Source organism: Myotis lucifugus, unplaced genomic scaffold (genome assembly GCF_000147115.1).
Source record: "Myotis lucifugus unplaced genomic scaffold, Myoluc2.0 scaffold_0, whole genome shotgun sequence".
In the NCBI taxonomy this organism is placed as follows: Eukaryota; Metazoa; Chordata; class Mammalia; order Chiroptera; family Vespertilionidae; genus Myotis; species Myotis lucifugus.
This window is the reverse complement of record NW_005871048.1, coordinates 18,142,832-18,164,765: the sequence shown is the minus strand read 5'-3', so window position 1 is coordinate 18,164,765 and position 21,934 is coordinate 18,142,832.

The window sequence follows — 21,934 nt, the reverse complement described above, 5'->3', positions numbered from 1 at the left end:
TCTATTTTTATTGAGAAATGTGTTTTTAAAAAATATGTGATATTCTACCAAAATAAATGCCTGCCAAGAGAATATTGATACAGCTGAGTTTCAGTTTCAATTTTATATTTTTATTGAGGCTAAAAATACCATTACTTGGGAAAAAGTCATTCAGTTAGTATAGTAGTACATTATCACATAAGTGCTTTTAGCTTGCTTTTTCCAGTCTATTTAATCATTTATTTTTCATTTATAAGCTTTTAATTACATGCAACAAAATTCATAGCCACTCTAAAATATAAGCTTAGTATTTGTGTTAATATTTGTATATTAAGTCCCATAAACTTTTTAAATGAACAAATCTAAATTACCCCCCCCCCCCCCCGTGGATTACTATTGTGTGAGTAATCTTAATAAAGTCACTTTCTTTTACTTTACAAAAGATGGGCATCTGTTATGGAACTGTATCATAAAGTCCAATGACTTTGGCTACTAGTGAACATTTAATTTTGTTGAAACATGTTTGATTTCAAGATATCATGCAAAAATAAAAATAACATTTCCCAAATTATTTTGAATAAAAAATGGCCTTGAATTCAATGCACTAGATTTTGTTGAAAAACATTCCTACATGGATACTCCTGCTTCTACATATCTTGCAGAGACACAGAATGACCCTTTTTCAGGATTATTGTTTAAGTCTGTACAGCAAACTGCTTCGAAATACAGGTAGTGTCTCTCTCTGGAGCAAAAGGCAGACCTGATTAGTCTTCATTATGAAAGATTCAGGCTCCCTACACTCATAGTTTCTTCCTGTAATGCAAACCACTACCTATGCAGGCATCAGTCTGAGTCCATCTACATCATTCCCTAAAACTTCAAGGTAAGTGGAACTGGCTGAAAATGCACTAGTGCTCACAATGCTTACTGTGATGTGAGTGATAAAGTCCTTTCTGTCTGGCAGTCTCAGCATCCATGAAACTGTGGCAGGCTAACTTGTGATCTCAGACCTTTCACATTTCTTGACAGTTTGGCAATGAGATTGTGATGTTGACAGAAATGAATTTCTAAAAGAGGAAGGATGAGAAACTTTTCTGGTCTGGGATAGGGAATGCAAGATGACACACTGTGATGTTGTAGTGCATGTTCTTGCCCTAATAGTGGGCAACTTGGAGAGAGTATATCCCAATGCCCTAATCCTTACTGAACAAAATAATAGAGGCTAAGCAGTGAAAGACAGCATTAAACAAGCTGTCCAAATGGTGCCTTGCTTGTGTTTATTTTCCTCTGACAGGAGAGGGCGAGTCAAGGAGAAGATATTATTATGACAATGGGGAAGTGAACTCCATGGTCATAGCTAAAAGGGCATGGCCCCATGGCAACTAAGCCGAGATGTCCCAAAGCTGAAACAAATATTGTCTGCAATATGGAACTTGCTATTCATTATAGAGCTTTAGGTGAACAGAAAACCTTAGGAAAAAATTTTGGTTGAGGCATGAGCAATATGACTTGAAAATGAAAGCAAACACAAAACCTTACTTAATAACTCACAGCCTGTTTTTCTGCCAACAGAAAGCTGGTTTGATTATCATTGTTCTGTAATATAATTTAAAGTCAGGGAGTGTAACACCTCTGCCTTCATTCCTTTTTCTTAGGACTGCTTTGGCTATTGGAGTCTTTTGTGGTCCATACAAATTTGATATTTTTTGGTTCTATTTCTTTAAAAAATGCCATTCAGATTTTGATGGGTATTGCATCAAATCTGTATATTGCTTTGGCTAATATGGACATTTTAACGATGTTGATTGTTCCAATCCATGAACATGGAATAGCTTTCCATTTCATTGTGTCTTTTTCAATGTCTTTTAATAATGCTTTACAGTTTTCAGTATATAGGATCTCCATATCCTTTGTTAAATTTATACCTAGGTATTTTACTTTTTGGTTGCAATTTCAAAAGGAATTGTTTTGTGTGTTGTTTTTTCATTTATTTGAAATTTCATTGTTATTATATAGGAAAGCAGGGGATTTTGTACATTGATTTTGTATTCTGCAACTTTGCTGTATTTTTTGTTGTTTCTATTAGTTTTTTTGGTGAAACCTTTTGGGATTTTTTTTATACAAAAATCACATCATCTGAAAAAAGTGACACTTTCACTTCTTCCCATTCCCAAAGTGGATGTCTTTTATTTCTTTCTCTTGCCTTATTACTCTGGCTAGTATTTCCAGTACTATATATATATATGAAAGCCTAAGTGACCGTTATGACCGGTTGACCAAACAAATATGATGTAAACTGACCACCAGGGGGCAGATGCTCAACACAGGAGCTGCCCCCTGGTTGTCAGTGCACTCCCACAGCCAACCTCCCGTGGTCCCTCCCCCCACCAGCCCGATCAGCCCGATCAGGACTGAGCAAGGTGGCCCCGATCACCCCGATTGCCAGCCAGGCTGAGGGACCCCACCCATGCATAAATGTGCACCAGGCCTCTAGTCTATATCTATATATTTAAAAGCCAAGCGACCAAAACGATGGAACAACCAGAATGACCAGAATGACCAGTCGCTATAATGTGTACTGCGGTGGCCAACCGGCCTGATCGTGGCCCAGAATGGCCCCCCGCAACTGCCCGCGGACCCTCCCCCCTGGCTGGCCCCACCCCCAGTTGCCCCCCATTGGGGGTGTGGCCAGCCGACCTCCCATGGCCCCGGGGTCACCAATGTCCCATGTCCCCTCACACCCGCACTCCCAAGCCAATTGTCCCCCATTGGGGTGGGCCAGCCAGACCCCACCCATGCACAAATTCGTGCACTGGACCTCTAGTGTTGAATAAGAGTGGTGAGAGTGGACATCCTTGTCTTCTAATCTTAGAGAAAAAGTTTTCAGTTTTTCACCATTGAGTATATTAGCTGAGGGTTTGTCATATATGTCTTTATTATGTTAAGGTACTTTCCTTCTATACCCATTTTACTGAGTGTTTTAATCATAATAGAAGTTGTATCTTATTAAATACTTTTTCTGCATCTATTGATAAGATCATATGATTTTTATCTTTTATTTTGTTAATGTGGTGTATTACATTGATATATTTGCATATGTTGAACCATCCTTGTGTCTGTGGACTGAACCCTACTTGATCATAATGCATTTGTTGTTTTTTGTTTTCCATCTTTATTGTTGAAAGTATTACATATGTCCCCTTTTTACCCCATTGAGCTCTCCCAGTCTTCCTCCACCCCCAACCCCAGGCTTTCACCAACCAAATGTATTGAATTCAATTTACTAGTATTTTGTTTATGATTTTTGCATCTTTATTCCTCAGAAATATTTTATGTATTTTTTTTGTTTTTGCCTTGCCAGGTTTTGGTAGCAGAGTTATATTGGCCTCATAAAATGTGTTAAGAAGTACTACTTCTTCTTTGAGAAGTTATCTACCTAAAAATATGAAAACATTTATTCACAAAGATATATGCACACCTATGTTCATTTCAGCATTATTCACGGTGGCCAAGACATGGAAACAACTGAAGTTTTTGGATAGATGATTGGATAAGAAGATGTTATACATGTGTACAATAAAATACTACTTAGCCATAAGAAAAAATGAAACATTATCATTTGCAACAACACGGATGGACCTTGAAAATATGCTAAGAAAAATAAGTCATACAGAAAAAAATAAGAATCATATGATTTCACCGTAGCTGGTTTTGCTCTGTGGATAGAGGGTCGGCCTGCACAATCAAGGGGCCTGGGTTCAATTCTCGGTCAGGGTATATGCCCAGCTTGCAGGCTTGGTCCCCAGTAGGGGGTGTGCAAGAGGCAGCTGATCAGTGATTATCTCTCATCATTGGTGTTTCTACTCTCTCCCTCTCCCCTTGTCTCTGAAATCAATAAAGATATTTTTTTAAAAAAGAATCACACGATTTCACTCATATGTGGGATATAAAATTGAAAGAAATAAATGAGCAAAGAAGAAAAACAAACACAGATAACAGTATAGTTTTTACCAGAAAGAAGGGTGGTGGGAGTGGGTTGTAAAAAGTAAAGGGGGCCAAATATATGGTGACAGATGATGATTTGACTTTGGCTGGTGGGCACACAATGCAATAAACAGATCATATATACTCTTATTAACCAACTTCACCCCAAATAATTTTATTATGAATAAAACCTCATAGTCACTCTCATCCTCTGACTTTTTGTTTTCAGAGCCAACCCTCTGTTTCCATTCTCCTATTCTAACCTAACCCCAGCTGAAGACTAAACTGGCAGGTTAAAACTAGCTCTTTGGGGCTACCAACTATGGAAACAAATCATGGCTTCTCATTGAACCATCTAAATCACTATAGTGTATTGAATAGTCTCTATAAAAGTTATGTTCAAGCACCAGCCCCTGTCATCTATGAATTTTATTTTATTAGATGAGATCATCCTAGATTTAAGGTGGGCTCAAAATTCAGTAACGTGTGTCTTTATAAGAAAAAGAAAAGGGAAATTTGAGACACACCAAAACAGAAGAGACCCAAAGAAGAAGGTCATGTAAAGACTCGAGGAAGGGATTGAAGTGATACATTTACAAGCCAAGTGACACCAAGGATAACCGGCAGCTGCCGGAAGTAGGATTGAGGCATGGAACAGATTTTTTTCCCTGAGCCTCTGGAAGAAACCAATCCCGTTAACATCTTGACTTTGGACTTCTGGCCTCTAGATCTGTGGGAGAATACATTTCTGTTGTTTTAAGTTATCAAGTTGTGGAAATTTGTTACAGCAGGACTAAAAAACTAAACAGTCACTATTTGTTGCCCACAATAAGGGGATGTTCTCTCTGATGATAATGGCTGAAACCAAACTGGTAATTAAATCTGCATTAGCCAGACTGCACTAACCATTGCTGCCTGCCTGGATCTATCACCATTCCAGATGTAGCAATACATCCATCAATACAGACTGGAGCTCTATGTCTATAGTTTTCCAGGCTACAGTGCTGATGTTCCAGTTTAGTCAGCTAATGCCATCCATACCACTACGGCCCTTAAAGTTAATCTACATATATATATTTTTACTTCCAAATCATCTGCAGCCTGAAAATTTTTTGAATTGAATTGTAAACACCACTCAACAATTGGCTGGTAGTTCTTCAATAAACTTTTTATGGTCCCTAGGACACACAGACATCTGGTCTTGTTGGGTATTGGAATGATCTCTTCAAACATCACTCAAAATTTTTTTTTACTTTACATCCATCATCTCTTCCTGATCTAAATACCTTAGTAATACACTTTGGTCATATGAATACATCTGTCCCAGAAAGGGCTCATCTCTCATTCCTGGCAATAATCAGAGGCAATGACAGAGGTAATGGGTTGAGTACATTGCTTGCCAAGTCCCCCACAAAGACTTATGTAAGGTATGTAATAGGTCTTTGTTAACTTTATGAAAGTTCCCTTTTGTCTCTTGCCCCTGAGTCTTCTGGATGAAAGTTTTGCATACAAGGAGTATATGATTAAAAGGGAAGTTGTATTATAGCTTCTGGGAGTAGAAACACCAATTTTGCAGAGGTGGGAGAAACAATCACCCCACCACTTTTACAGGGAACACATTAGGCCAATGAAAGTATGGGGACAGAATAAAAAATGACCTTTTGTTTTCAGAGAAAACCCTCCTTAGGACCAAAAATATACTCTTGGTCCCCCCTCCCCCTGCCGCCATCATTCCTACAGAATTCTAAAGTGACTTCTATCATCTTCCTGCCTCCGCCACTGGTGTTATCACTGACTTCTCTCCTGAAGTAGAATGGGTTCTGAGACTAGCTTCTAAATCATAATATATGGAAAAATGATAGAATATCTCTCCTTTGATCAGGTTAAATATGGCATTGGTAATGGACTATCACTCCTGTGGTTGCTACATGATATATCATGACTGTTTTGTTACCATAATCAGAACAAATTTTTTGTTGGCTTAACGAAGTAAGCTGCTATGTGAGAGAGCACATAGAGACAGCCATATGATAAGAAACTACCCCTCACCAACAGTCATCAAAAACAAACAAAGAAAAAAAACAAGACCACCAAAAATAACCGAATTCTGCTAACAACACATAGGGGCTTGGATTGTTTTCCTAGTTATGCCTCTGATGAAACCATAGACTCAGATATCTAAATTTCAGCCTATCAAGGCTCTGAAGCAGAAAACCCAGATAACCTGTGCCCACCCTTCTCATATACAGGAACTATCTATGATATAAAGAGTGTGTTGCACTAAGATACTAAGTTTATGATGTTTATTATGCTTCAAAAGAAAAGTAATATACCAAGGTTTAGTCATCCACTGGATGTTACTCAATCCCATGTCAAATATCACGTGGCTGTTGAAATAAACAAAGTACATTTGGACCAACTTCCCTTAGGCAGTCTTTTAAGAACAAAGGATAGACTAAATTGTTCACTCTGAACTTGGAATTTGAAGACTTACCAGCAGGAAGGAAGATGCACCATCTACAACAGAGACATTGGAGGTACCATCAATATGTGACCTCTGCCTAATATAGGTCCTATTTACGGAGCTCCAACAATTCTAAATAGCACTTATTTTCCAGGGGCACGATGTGCATTTCTGAGACTGTACTTCTTATGTGGAAGCCAGTCATTAACTTGCCTCCTTTCCCAAAACAGTAATGTGCACCTTAATGGTAGCCACATCACACCTGCAATTTGCTTAAGGAAACACCATCTGTACATCATTTACACCTCAGACAAGTGAGCAGATTTCTCCTAAATTCGGTAACTCTTGGTCGCTTAGAGCAGTGGTTCTCATCCTTGGCTGCACATTAGAATCGCCTGGGAATCTTTTTAAAATCCTGATTTCTGGGCCTCATCCTCTGGAAATTCTGTTTCTTTGTTATGGGGTGGGGCCACAACATTAGTAACAAAGAAACATAATTTCTGGAGGATGAGGCTCAGAAATCAGGATTTTAAAAAGATTCCTAGGTGATTCTAATGTGCAGCCAAGGTTGAGAACCACTGGCTTAGAGGACTTTCTGGGGGAACAGAGACTGACTTGTTACCCATATACACACTGCAGGCAATTGTCTGTACAGTGGGAATTATACAATTAGAGAGGGTGTTATGAAATGTGCCCATAATTTTAGCTAAAGAGATCAATGCTGCCAACTGGACCCAGGGAGGTATTTAACTCAGACTCACCTCACTAACCAGGGAAGTTCTAGATAATAGAATTGCCTTAGATGTCCTCGTTGTGGACCAAGTGAAATCTGTGCAATTACTAACACATCAGGTTGTGGCTGAATGAATGCCTTAGCCAAGAGGAAAGGGCAATGCAGACATGCCAATTAAATAGATAAAGCCACCTGTATTTTAAGTTAGGCCCTGATGGTTTATGGAATTTTTGACTGTTTTCAATCTGGGGCCCCTGTAGGCATGTTTTTTAAAAAGAATAAATGCCGGTTGGTCCCATTCTGCAGCTTAGAGGCCCATCGGTATAGGCTTAATTAAATGCTGATTGAGACTGCTGAGTGAATTTGGTCCGGGTCTCTGTCCATCAGGTTAATTAGAGTACCTGACAAAGCGGTGGTGTTGTCATGGAAAAAATGTTCTAGTCCCACGACAGCATGAAAACAAAGGGTGGATATTGTTGGGAGACAATTGCAACAGATTTTTCATGTTTCTGCACATCTAGCAAACAGAAGCATGTACAGAGAAGCTTGTATAGCAAATAATCTTAGAAGAGAAAGAATGCGTCTCCTTTCAGAGCAAATAGGCATGCTTATTGCTCACTATAAAATATTTGGATTTCCAAAGCTCAAGGCTTCTGTCCTTTAATGTAACTTGAGTGCAGGCATACATGAGGGCCCCAATGCACTGCCTCATAGGACTGAGGTGCAAATATAATGTTCACATTGCTTATTGTGATGTGAAAAATAAATTCCTTTGTTCTCATCGATGAGTCTTATGTCTTCTGAGAGCATAATTTAAAAACTGTGGCAGGCCCAGCCTGCGTGGCTCAGTGGTTGAAACTCAACCTATGAACCAGGAGGTCACGGTTCAATTCCTGGTCACATGCCTGGGTTGTGGGCTCGATCCCCAGTGTGGGGCATGCAGGAGGCAGCCAATCAATGATTCTCTCTCACCATTGGTGTTTCTATCTCTCTCTCTCTTCCTCTTTGATCTCTTTGAGATCAATTAAAATATATTTTTAAAAAACAAAAAACTGTGGCAGGCTAACTGGTAAACTTATGATTAGGGCAAAATCTTAAACCTATTATTAACAGATTTAACAAATACTTCACTTGTTACAGAATGTAAGAATGCTTATATTCAGGGAAGAATTTTAACATCCAATTTTTAAAATCAGTTAACTTTACTAAAGAAATAGAAAAAAATGGTATTGTTTGCATTTGTATTTTATCAGGATGAAAATCACATTTTCCAGCTATGTACTAATCATTGCTGTTTGACATTCTTTCCTCAATGATATAATTTATTCACCTATAAGATCCCCAACAACTAACAATTGTCCATTAATTTCTCCAGTCATTTATTTAAAAGGAATTCCAAATTATTATCTGATCATCAGGAAAAGGAAATAGAAATTGCTTGTAGTATATTACTTTGGATAGTGTAGGAGGTGATTAAGATTAACAATTTGGAGAATGTGTGTAAACATTTGCCTGTATTTAAGAGATCATAGAATTCATATAATTTTTCAACTCACATTTTTTCCTACAATATGATCTATCAGTACTTTCACAGAATTCATTTTATCAACAATATAACATTCTGGTTTATAGCTATATTGTAATATATTTAACCATTCTTTTACTTTGAATAATTTGATTGCTGCCAGGTACTTTTTTTTTTACTAATATAAACAATATGAAATGAACATCCTCATTCTTTATACTCTCTAGGATTAATTCCTGACATTGGAATTTCAGGATCAACATATATTTCAATTAATTTTGCTCTAATAATGTTTTTTAAGTTATGCTAACTTATTTTGCATCCAAAATGTTCCTTTCTTAACTTAAAAATAATCAATAGCTGTAACTAAAGCATGTCTGTCATGAAGAAATAAACTGAGCCCATGGAAATGTACCAAAACTTGAAAAAATGTATAAGAATTTGAACTAAGTAATGACATCTTTAGAATTAGAAACAATGAACTAATTTTAGTAAATATAATAAAGAGATATATCAAAATCACAGATGATCTGGCATGACCTTATTAAGATATTAATTCCTGCCCTGCTGGTGTGGCTCAGTGGTTGAGCGTCGACCTATGAACCAGGAGGTCACGGTTCGATCCCCAGTCGGGGCATATGCAGGCTCGATCCCCAGTGTGGGGTGTGCAGGAGGCAGCCAATTGATGATTCTCTCTCATCATTGATGTTTCTATCTCTCTAGCCCTCTCCCTTCCTCTCTGAAATCAATAAAAATATATATATTTTTTTAAAAAGATATTAATTCCTTTCTAAATTCATCTATAAATCCAATGCAATCTCAACCAAGAGATACTATCAAAAATCAAAGCAAAATTGACTATTGTACAAAGTTTCATTGTATAAAGTATTTCAAATTGTGTTAAGGAAGAAATATGGAAACACATACAATGTTATTGCTATACTCAGAATCTTACTATAATAATGACAACAATAACAGTGTATGTGTTTTTGTAGTTGGCATGTTTCTACTCTACTTTGTGTCCTAAACTTAGAAGGTAAAGGAACCACTTTTTACTGAAGACTTACAATGAGTCATCTCCTTTGTTTCTAACTTTATAAATATTATATTGAACATTGAACCATCAATAGATCAAATGAACCTCCTGAGCTAACCACATTCAAGGTTCTAGCTACTCTCTATTGCTATCATTCAATGAATCAAAAAGAACAAACCTTTACTATTGGTTCTGTAGAACATTTTGTTCCTGAAATCCTGATCCAATTCCTGTTTTTTATACCAACAACTGACTTACTGTCTTATTCACTATTTTTATGTGAGAATACTAATTTAATGTTTTGACAACTGGCTGGTTATTTCACTGAACCAGTTACTAACATTTTAAGCAATATGCTACTTGCAGTTACATTTTAGACCAAGTTTTCATGCCTAAAATAATCTTACTGAGATATCCCCTAATTCATGAGACCTATTTGTAAGTTTGATATATTCTCAAATAAAGTATTGTTTACTTAATGCATACTGAATATTGAATATTGAAATAGATGAATTTAGTGACCCAATGATATTCACTCTGTGTCACATAATATTCCAAGGAATAATCTAAACTTTTCCCAAATGAAAAATTACAATAAGCACATGGATAGAATATTAAGTATAACCTATGTAAACAATAACTTCTTAATGTGAGCCAAATCTTGTCCTGACATAAGGATTAATTAGTTGACTTTAAAAAATACCAGATATAGTTTTTTAAGTACTTATGATATATTCATTTTTAAGACTTATAGCTAATAGGGAAATCCACTGACATGTGAATATATCTCTCCTAGTTGATAAATAAAAGCTTAAATGAAAGCTGCCTACTTTGAATTCAACTTGTATAGATTTCCATTTCACATCCAGCATTGATAGAAACTGGTATCTTATTGCCTTTTGTCACCTCTCATTAACCACATCAATTTATCTCAACACTATATATCACATATCAAAGGAAGTAATGCGATGGTAAAAAGGAAAAAGTATCCTATTTGTATTGGCATCATACATCCACTTAGAATTGAGATACTGTCTGATCAACATAAAAAAAACATGAAGAGGAAAATGAAGCGGGTCTCTATCAATATTGTCATTTGAAATGATTCAGAAATATAGTAATACTGGTTATGAGTAGATTCCAGTCACATTAAACAACAGATATTTCTGGGACCCCCATCACTACAGCAATCTTAATGGTCATATCTAAATGTATTCAGAGTAACATGAGACATAGATACTATCTGCCCCTGTTGATCAAACTTTTCTTTACTAATTAAGCTATATCACCTAAGTAAATACAAGTGGAAGGAAAATTAAATTAAAGGTAAATTTTTTCCAGTATCTTAAACATTGAGATTCCATCTTTTTTTTCAAATGAAGTATATTCAACATATAAGATTATTATTCAAATTAGAAAATGAAGATAAATAATTGAATACATAAACAGCATGAAATTCTTTACCTTTGAAAAAGTAATTAAAATGTTGTTGGCACTTTTGTAGTATGTATAATTGTTTTATTTGATAAAAAAATTTACCTTGAAATTAGCTTGTCTGGGCAGTGGCCCCAAATTATAATTTGTTTAAAACTTATTTATTTTATACAACCTATGTTTTAGATTATTATGTTTTCATCTTGTTTGTTTTTGCTTTTCTATTCAGGCAGGGTCAGACTACTTCTAGGAGAAACTGGTAAAAGGAAACTGCATCTCAGAGTGATGTCAAAATGTTTTTTGAACAAAAATGGATCCTTTCATTAGTATTTAACATAAATTCTTCACCTATACTTCTCTTCCACATTATTTTTGGGAAAATAGTAAATTAAGATTCATCTTAAATTAATTGATGATTCAAATAAAATCATTTGCTATTTTAATGGACAAGGCTTAGATACTGGCAAAAATCCATCTTTCAGGTCTATTTTGAGGAATGGCTAGAGACAGTGTTAAAAATATAATATATGCATACCTTGAACAAATTCTAAAATGTGCTGACTGTCCTACCAGATTTCTACTTGCAATAGGAACTATGCCCTTTATACTTAAGTGGCTGGAGGACAGTAATAGAATAAGTGTATATAAAGAATAAAATCTGCAGTAATAGAATAAGTGTATATAAAGAATAAAATCTGCATTAATGTTTTATCAAAATTAAAATATTCAAATGTTTTAGGCTAATACTTGAAACGTTAGAGCTAATAAAATTTCTTCACTAATTAAGTAAACATTTCTTAACTATGTAGCTAAATTTATCACCCTATGATAAAATTAAAGGCAGTATTTGTTTTTAACATAGACAGGAGATAAGTATAATACAGCATCTATGTATTCTTGGCATTTCTGTACTCATAGAGTAGTAGAATTTTTATATTTTTTGCAGTTGTTTTTCAAAAGTATGGTTTTCATTTATATAAAAACTGCTAAGTATCTGAATATTTACTAAAGTAGTAGGAAAACAATAATTCTTTTAAAAATTACTCAAAAATGAGTTTTTCCTATTTTCTTATGATCATTTTGTAGTATCTTTTACATGATGTATTTAAATGACAATGTTTAAGATCTTTAAATACATCTATTCAGCTAGACATTGAGATTTGTCAGTTTTTAATAATTATTTAATTTTGAGGACTTTTAAAATAACATTTAGAGTTTTGTTTAAATTTTTTAAAATTCTCACCAGAAGATAATATAGGGATCCAATTTCATTCTTCTGCTTTTATTTTTTAAATATATTTTATTGATTTTTCACAGAGAGGAAGGGAGAGGGATAGAGTGTTAGAAAAATCAATGAGAGAGAAACATTGATCAGCTGCCTCCTGCACATCCACTACTGGGATGTGCCCGCAACTAAGATACATGCCCTTGACCGGAATCAAACCTGGGACCCTTCAGTCTGCAGGCCAACACTCTACCCACTGAGCCAAACCAGTTAGGGCTACTCTTATTTTTGTTAACCTTTTCTATTGTCTCAATTTCTCCACCAGAAAATTACTAAAACTAATAAATGAATTCAGTAAAGTAACAGGATATAAAATAATTATCCAGAAATCAGTTGCATTTTTATACACCAATAATGAACTATAAGAAAGGGAAACTAAAAAAACAATACCATTTCCAATTGCATCATCAACAACAGAAATACGTAGGAATAAATTTAACCAAGGATGTAATAACTCATACTCAGAAAATTATGATACTGAAGAAAGAAAAGGAAGAAAACACAAATAAGTGGAAGCTTATACCATGTTCATAAATAGGAAAAATTGACTCATTAAAATGTTCAGACTACAAAAAGCAATCTATAGATTCAACATAATTCCTATCAAGATTCCTATCAAATACCAATGGTGTATTTCTTAGAACTAGAACAAATATTCCAAAAATGTATATCAAACCACAAAAGACCCCAAATAGCAATAGCTATCTTGATAAAGAAGCACAAAGTTGGAGAAATCATGCTTCCTGACATCAAACTATATTACAAGGACATAGTCATCAAAACAGTACAGTAATGGCATAGACACACACATATAGATCAATGGAGCAGAATAGAGAGCCCAGAAATAAATCTATGTATTTATGGTCAATTAATATTTGATACAGGAGGCAAGAACATACAATGGAGTAAAGACAGTCTATTCAATAAATGGTTTTGGAAAAATTGGATAGATACATGCAAAAAAAAAAAGAAAGAAAAAAGGAAAGAAAAGAAAAGAAAGAAACCAGACCACCTTCTGACACTATAGACAAACATGAACTCAAAATGAATTAAAGGCTTAAATGATAGACTTGAAGCCAGAAAAATCCTGGAAGAAAACCTAGGCAGTAAAATCTCTGACATCTCTTTTAGCACTATTTTTTTCTTATATATCTCCTTGAGCAAGGGAAACAAAAGAAAAATTAAACAAATAAAACTGCAAGAAATTAAAACGTTTCTGCACCGCAAAGGAAACAACAAAATGAAAAGACAACCAACAAATAGGAGAACATATTTGTCAATGATATGTCTGATAGGAAGTTAATATCCAAAATTTATAAAGAACTTATATACCCAAAAAACAAACAGTCCAATTAAAAAGTAGTCAAAGAACCTGAATAGATACTTCTCCAAAGAGGACATACAGAGACCAATAGACAAAAGAAAAGATGCTCAATTTACTAATCATCAGTGAAAGGCAAATTAAAATCACAATGAGATATCATATCACTCTTTTCAGAATGGCTATCACCAATAACTCAAAAAACAAGTGCTGGTGAGGATATGGAGGAAAGGGAACTCTTATGCATTGTTGTTGGGAATGTAGACTGGTGTAGCCACTGTGGAAAACTGTATGGAGTTTCCTGAAAATTTTAAATATTAAATAGCCTTATGACCCAATAATTCTGCCTCTGAGAATAGAGCCAATGAAATCTGAAACACAAACTCAAAAGAACATATGTTCACTGCAGCATTATTACAATAGCCAAGTTATGGAAGCAACCTAAGTGCCCATCAATAGACAAACTGATAAAAAAGCTGTGCTACATTTACACATGGAATACTACTCAGCCTTAAAAAAGGAATGAAATCTTACCTTTTGCTACAGCATGGGTGGAACTGGAGAGTATTATGCTAAGATAAATAAGCCACTTAGAAGAAACAAATACAAAATAAATTTTACTTATATATGGAATCTAATAAACAAAATAAACTAAACCAAAACAGACTCATAGATACAGAGAACAGACTGGCAGATGTCAGAGGGGAGGGGTGTTTGGTGGCTGGGTGAAATATCTGAAGGAATTAAGCAAAAATAATAATAACAACTCACAGACACATACATGATTACCAGAGGGAAAGTGTGGTGGGGTGATATAGGAAAGGGTAAAAGGGAGACAAATGATGATGGAAAGAGACTTGACTTTAGGTGATTAACACACAATCAATATACAGATGATGTATTATAGAATTCTACACTTGAAACCTATATAATTTTATTAAGCGATGTCACCCCAGTAAGTTCAATAAAATTAAAAACACAAAACACAATGAGATACCACTACCCATCTCTCAGAATGACTAAAACTTTAAAAAATTACAAACCCTAAGAAAAAGTTTCAATTTCTTTACTTCTTCTTCTACTGGTCCTTCTAGTCAAGAATTTAACCATTTATAAATTCATTGGCTAATTCATAAATTTCTTTAATTATTTTGTTACTTTGAAGGAGAACCCAGATGGTAGTTGACACTTTCAAGAATATTTGCAACGTTAAACTCTGCAATGTTCCTTTTTGGTAAGGATATTGATACCACACTGGTACCTCAGGCTGACTGCCTGACTCCTAGAATATAGCTATTACAAACAAATAAAGGACCACAAATGAGGAGCATTTGCACAAAACATTGATTTTGTAGGACAACTTCAATTTGAGCATGCTTTCTATTATTTTTGAGCACTATTTTTTTCTTCTTCTTACAATGTATAACTTCCCATGTTTTATTATAGTTACTTGCAACTAGTCTCATTTCCTATAGTATAGAGCAAGTTTTTTGATAAAAGAGAAAGTATCATATTTGTTTTTCTCATCTCTTGAAGGTCCTTCCCTGATATGAATGAGAGGACTGTCCACTTTGCTTTATTCTGAGTGGGAAGTTATCTGCTTGTGCATCTTTATCTAATTATATCTGATTTGAAGGAAAGGTTATGGCAGAATTGAGTTTCTTCAGGTGTTATAAGTGCTTAAAATTCAAATGTGTTTAAAGTGGAACGTTTTTAGGCAATGTGTTTGAAACAGCTAGTATCTCAAAACTGGGGATGTCTACACAACCTTTTTCAAATGTGCTTTTCCAATCACTTTAGCAGATACGTTGAGGGAGATAGTACAAATGAATCTGCATTTTCTGCAAATTCCTCTGGGTGATACTCACACACTGAATTCTGAGAATCAAAAGTCTTGCCTCTGACAGTGACCACATAAGAGTAATGCAGGTTCTCAGGAATGAGACAAGTAGATTAGTTTTAAAAACATATGCTCCAGACTTAGTGCTGATAAAAAAAAAAAAACCTGGCCATGTACCACCACCACCAGTCTGCCAAGTCCAGTGAGTTCATGCAAGGGTGCTCGGACATATGCCCAGGACTTCTCCTAGAACAATGTATATTGGACTTATGACAATGTCTTATTTTGTATTTCACCTTCAAAGCAGAGGGGTTTTCTTAAACATTTTATATCTTGGCTCAGGGAACATGTTGGACTCTGCTTATAACAAGCGTGTGCAAAGAAGTGAGGAGAGATGGGCTTTACTGTTAGGAACTTGAAAACCATCTTCTTCAACACTCATTTAATGTTTTTAAAATAAAGTGAATTGATTAGGAGACATCACTGGATGGTTCAAGGGTTGAATTAATTTCCATCTATGTTTGATCCAAAGTTCAAATGTAAAAGTAAATCAAATTTTCTCTCTCTACATTTCTTGACTCAGGCCATGAATTTATCTCTCTATATATCTCTCTAATATGCAAAGTGTCCCCTTGGGAGTTTGACCAGGAGACTGGGAGTTCGATTGTTCACTATGATGTGTGCTGACCACCAGGGGGTGGCGCAGAATGAAGGAAGGCCCCAGCCAGCAGCTGGCAGCTGGGGAAGGGAGGCCCCGGCCAACAGCCAGAAGGCCCCAAACGGCCCTGATCGCCAGCCAGGCCTAGGGACCCTACCTGGGCACGAATTTCATGCACCGGGCCTCTAGTAGAATAATATAATAGTTCTCATTTTATTCTGTGTCCCTCCACACAACACTATAAATTATCCAAGAAAATGAAATGAATCTTAATTGAGTTATATGTAGCAAAAGAGGGAGGCATGGGGAACATAATACTATGATAGTAACAACTATAATTGTGGCAAATAAATGAAATTATAATCCTCTTTATTTTGATACTTTTACTTATAAAACAAGCAGATAATGTATATGTTAAGAGTCTTCCTATTTCAAGTAATAGAAAACCCACCTCATTCAAATTTTTTAAATAAAAGGAATTTTTGAAGTCACTTTACTGAGCAATATATGGGTTGCATAGCAGTATAACCAGGACACAGTTCATTCTCAGCTCTTTTTCCTTAAACTTGCCTCCATTCCTAGAAGGCTTTGATCTTTGTATTCCTAACTTGGCTGCTCATATCTTCTACTAAATCCTCCCGTGTTACTATATAACAGGAAAGTAAGAGTCCATTTCCCTAACAGCAAAAAACAAAAAACAAAACAAAACAAAAAAACATGTAAAGTCAGCTTTGATTTTTTCATATATAGTATCCCCCAAAAAATCATCTTGTCCAGAAAAATTGATGGTGTTAATTGGGCTTAGCCCATCATAGTGCATCCCTAGCAACAGAGGTGGAATAATCCATCCTTCACAAACATTATAGATGGGAAATTCCACTTACTCTTAGGAAGAGGGAGAGGAGGAATAAGTGATACTCTGCCAATCATCTAATATTAAACATATTAATACTTGCAATTTTAAGAAAATTTGTATTTTAATAAATTTTTGAGGTGTTTGGAAGAGAGTCCAAACTTCCATCCTCACCTCAAAATTGGACCATAGAGAATCGGTCACTGTTAATTTCAATTTGCCTTCATTGATAGAGACCCAGCTTTTTATTATTTAAGTAGAGGCTCGGTGTACGAAATTCATGCACCCTCTTGCAATCCGGGGCCCTTGGGGATGTCCAACTGACAGTTTAGGCCTGATCCTGATTCCGATTCCTGTGAGATCAGGCCTAAACTGGCAGTCAGACATCCCTCGCACAATCCAGGACCGCTGGTTCCTAATTGCTCGCATGCCTGCCTGCCTAATCGCCCCTAACCACTCTGCATGACTGCCTGATGCCCCTTAACTGCTTACCTGCCTGCCTGATCACCCTAACCACTCTGCCTGCCTGTCTGATGCCCCTAACTGCTTGCCTGCCTGCCTGATCACCCCTAATTTCCTCTGCCTGCCTGCCTGATCACTCCTAACCACCACGGCCTCGGACCCTGCCGCCACGACTTTGTCAGGAAGGACGTCCGGAATGACGTCCAGAAGGTCGTTCGGCTGTCCAGTCTAATTAGCATATTGTGCTTTTATTATTATAGATGAGCTAGGTGAGCAGTACTGAAATGAGTTTTAGGGATAAAATGGGCAGATTTAGGGAGTTTTAAGAATAAAGAGGGTCCATGGGGGAAGAAGGAATTGGTGAGGGCTTGGAGCTGCCAAAAAGCATACATTCCCAGAGAGAGAGAAAAAGGTGCCACAGGGTAAGGGGAGAAGAAGACATCCATTCACAGAAGATAGGGAAAAGCCACAGGTATGGTGAGAAAAAGAAACAAACTTTCACAGAGGATAGAGAAATGCTGACAAATAGGAGAACAGATTTTTCATAGGAAATAGAGAATTCTACCACTGAAGGGGGAGAGGAAGAGGGGTCACCATGTGGGATTTAGGCTTTGAAGCTGATATTCTACCAATTGGAAGGCAATATGAAGAGACAAAGAACTGCAGCCTTTATAAACCTTAGCAAAAAAGAGCTTGGGGGTTACCTACTTGGACCCCCTCCCCACGTGGGAGTCTGTACTTGCTTCCAATAAATTTCCAACCTTTTCATCTACCACCTTTTGTCCATGGCTTCATTCTTCAAATCCATCTGGACAAGAACACGAGAAAGAAATTAACCTTGCATCCTGCTCAGGAAAACAACCTGACTCAGTACCACTCGTCCATAGTTCATAGATTACATTTTATTTAAAGGTAGTTTCAACTGTACAATATCAACTACCATGACTTTAAAAAATATTTTTCCCCATAACATGTATAGTCTGAAGTGAAGGTAGGCAGTTCAGTAAGAGGTTGGTCAGGTTTTCAGTGGAATCAGAGCCAGGACATCTGTGATTCCCTACGCCAGTGATGGCGAACCTATGACACGCGTGTCAGAGGTGACACGTGAACTCATTTTTTTGGTTGATTTTTCTTTGTTAAATGGCATTTAAATATATAAAATAAATATCAAAAATATAAATCTTTGTTTTACTATGGTTGCAAATATCAAAAAAATTCTATATGTGACACGGCACCAGAGTTAAGTTAGGGTTTTTCAAAATGCTGACACGCCAAGCTCAAAAGGTTCACCATCACTGCCCTATGCCCTTCTCTGGCAGCTACCAGGAAGTGCAATAGCTCTATATCTCCAGCCACCTTGCCAGCATTCAGGTCAGAAAGAGGAGAAGTATCAGAGTTTATTACATCTCATTGGCCTTTCTAGCTTCAAGAGAGCCAGAGAAAATGAAGATTTTAGCTTCCCCATTAGGGTAAAGCTAGGCAAGGAAGAAAGAACTGGGAATGGGTGCTGGTGAGCCAGCCAACCTATAATGTCTGCCCCAGATAATCTCTAATTTTTAAAAAATCGTACATTCTGTAGTTCCCCCTTATCCACAGTTTTTCTTTCTTCAGTTTCAACTGCAGCCCAAAAATGTTAAATAAAAATTCCAGAAATAAACAATTCATAAATTTTAAATTGTGTGAAATTCTTAGCAGTGTGATGAAATCTCCATCCCGCTCTGCCCTGCCTGGGAGGTGAGTCGTCCCTCTATCCAGTGAATTCAGGCGTTATACATTACCTGTCCATTAGTCATCTGAGTTGTCAGATAAACTATCACAGTATCACAATATTTGTGTTCTAGAAACCCTTATTTAATAACTCTAAATTAGAGTACATTGCTACAATTGTTGTATTTTATTATTAGAGTTGTTAATCTCTTACTGTGCCTAATTTATAAAGTAAGCTTTATTATAGGCATGTATGTATAGGAGAAAGCATGGTATATATAGGGTTCAGGGTTTGATACTATGCACAGTTCCAGGCATCCACTGGGAGTCTTGGGACTTAACCCCACTGTAACTATTTAGTAACATAGAGGAGACCAGTTCGACGGCATTAAAAGTTCAAGCTGTGGTAAGCCTCAGCCTAATAAGAAGAATCAAGTGAGGAAACAGATTCACCCCATGGGCTTTTATGTTTCTTGCTCTCTGCTGGACTTAGATTTATTTCACAAGAAAATAACGATCAGTGAGGGTGCTCAATACTTACCATTACTGGTGAGTATATACTGGTACAGTTTTTGAAAACAAACTGTATATTGCTCAATTATAAGTATAAATGGCCCCGGGGTGTGGGAAAACTTGGTTAGTGTCAGACCATGGCAGTCATCTTAAAGCCTGCCAAGTGCTTTTTAAAAAGCACCATGAACAACTATGTGGACAACAAAGGCAGAGCAGTTTCAAGGGAATACTGTTTCATTTAAACATCCCTCTCCCAAACAGGAGAGTCTGAGCAAGGAGCTCTTTCTCACTCCCTTTCAGAGTTGCTCTCCTGGACAAGGCAATGTCTGATAAAAGGGTGGTGAATGATGATCACCTTTTACCTGAGTTTAATGTCAGAAAAGCTTTTTATGCATTTGCTATGAAGCTATATATAAAGATACAATTTACTATATTACTTAATGTCCCCTATACAAAGACAAAAGCTCCCTCAAATTTCAAAGTTGGGGGGGGGGGAACCTTCCTAAGTAATTTATATGTTTTAAATTAGATAACCAAGTATATAACCTGTCCTATGGGCAGTGTTTATAGTTGCAAGGGTAAGAAACAGAACAAGGGGAAAAAGAGGGATAGGATAGAGGGAAGGAAAAAGAGGGAGAGAGAAAGAGAGAGACAAAGAGATAGAGAGAGACTGATTCTGTGTCTGACCAGGTTGGCTATCTTCATCAGAACTTTATGATGCATGATGTTAAAGGAAATCTGTTTAATACATAACTGACAACCTAGGCCAACAATCAGTGGTAAGTTCGTTTTAGGCATACACTAGGATACCACAAAGACTTCCTAGTAAACTCTTTCACTTATGTCTACTCATTTATTTAAAAAAAACCATTTTCATCTAAGTCTAAATAATTAAATTATGAAAACTACAGCATCATAAACCAAATACATCAGACAAACTCAGAGTTCTTCTCCTGTGTCTGTCTGTCCATCTGTCTGTCTGTCTCTCCATATAATTTTTTTTTAAAAAGAATACTGGCTTGGTTTCTAAGTTGGATATATCATAATAAGAGGGTGGCTGTAAAAAATATCAAATAAGCAAAACTATAAGTAAAATGTGTCAATAGTTTTTTGGGTGTGGGTATGTTCTAGAAATATTGAAATGCAGAATTAGCAGGTAGGAGCTTGGTTTATACACAGCAGACCCACCGGGGTTATTTCTTAGCAGTGCAACCTTAAACATTACTTAACCTCTGAGCTCAATTTCCTCCTGTGTTAGTTGAGAATAACTATTTCTAGATGCAGTGTTGTTGTGAGGGATAAATGGGATCATATCTATAAAATACCAATCCCAGTACAAGCATCTAACTAGTACATATTATATGAGGGTTTCATCATTAATTTTATACAAGCAAGAAAAAAGTATAACAGAAATGTATAAATCCTGAAATGAAACTAAATATAAGCATGTAACAGGATAATAATTTCCACTATTATTTTTAAGTTTAACAGGTAAAACAGGAATGCATTGGTATAAAATTTAGTAAATTGCATAAATATTCAAAATATCACCATAAAGGGGAAAGAAGATCTAAGAAATATTATGTGCATATGACTCCATACATGAAATGCAGACTAGGGGAAAGTTTGTGTAAAGGAAAGTACCGATTCTTTAATAAAAAAAGGAATACAGGAGAAATAAACTATATTATGTTTACAAACGGTTACTTTGGAGTGTATAGATGTCAGCTGTGGCAAAAAAAGTGTCATGGATCCTGTATTGACAAGAGGAAACTGGGAACATATAGTTACCTTGGGGTAAAGTACATTACACATGTAACAGGTAATATCAATGAAACGTCACCATTATCCACTCATTCAATCACTTATACTTCAGAGTGTGGATTTCTTTACAAAGAGAGAACAGCATGTACTATTTAAGAAGAGGCAAAAAAAACATGGTGTCTTTGAGAAATTGAAAGGAAAACAAGATTGAAAAATAGAGAATGAGGTTATTTAAAAAGATATGGTGTAAGCCATACTATACAATTTAGGGTTTATTCCAAATGGTATACAGCATCCTGATATCCCCAGGGCATCTATCTTCATAATAAAAGCCTAAGCGATTGTTATGTCAGAACGGCCAGAACAACCGGTCTTT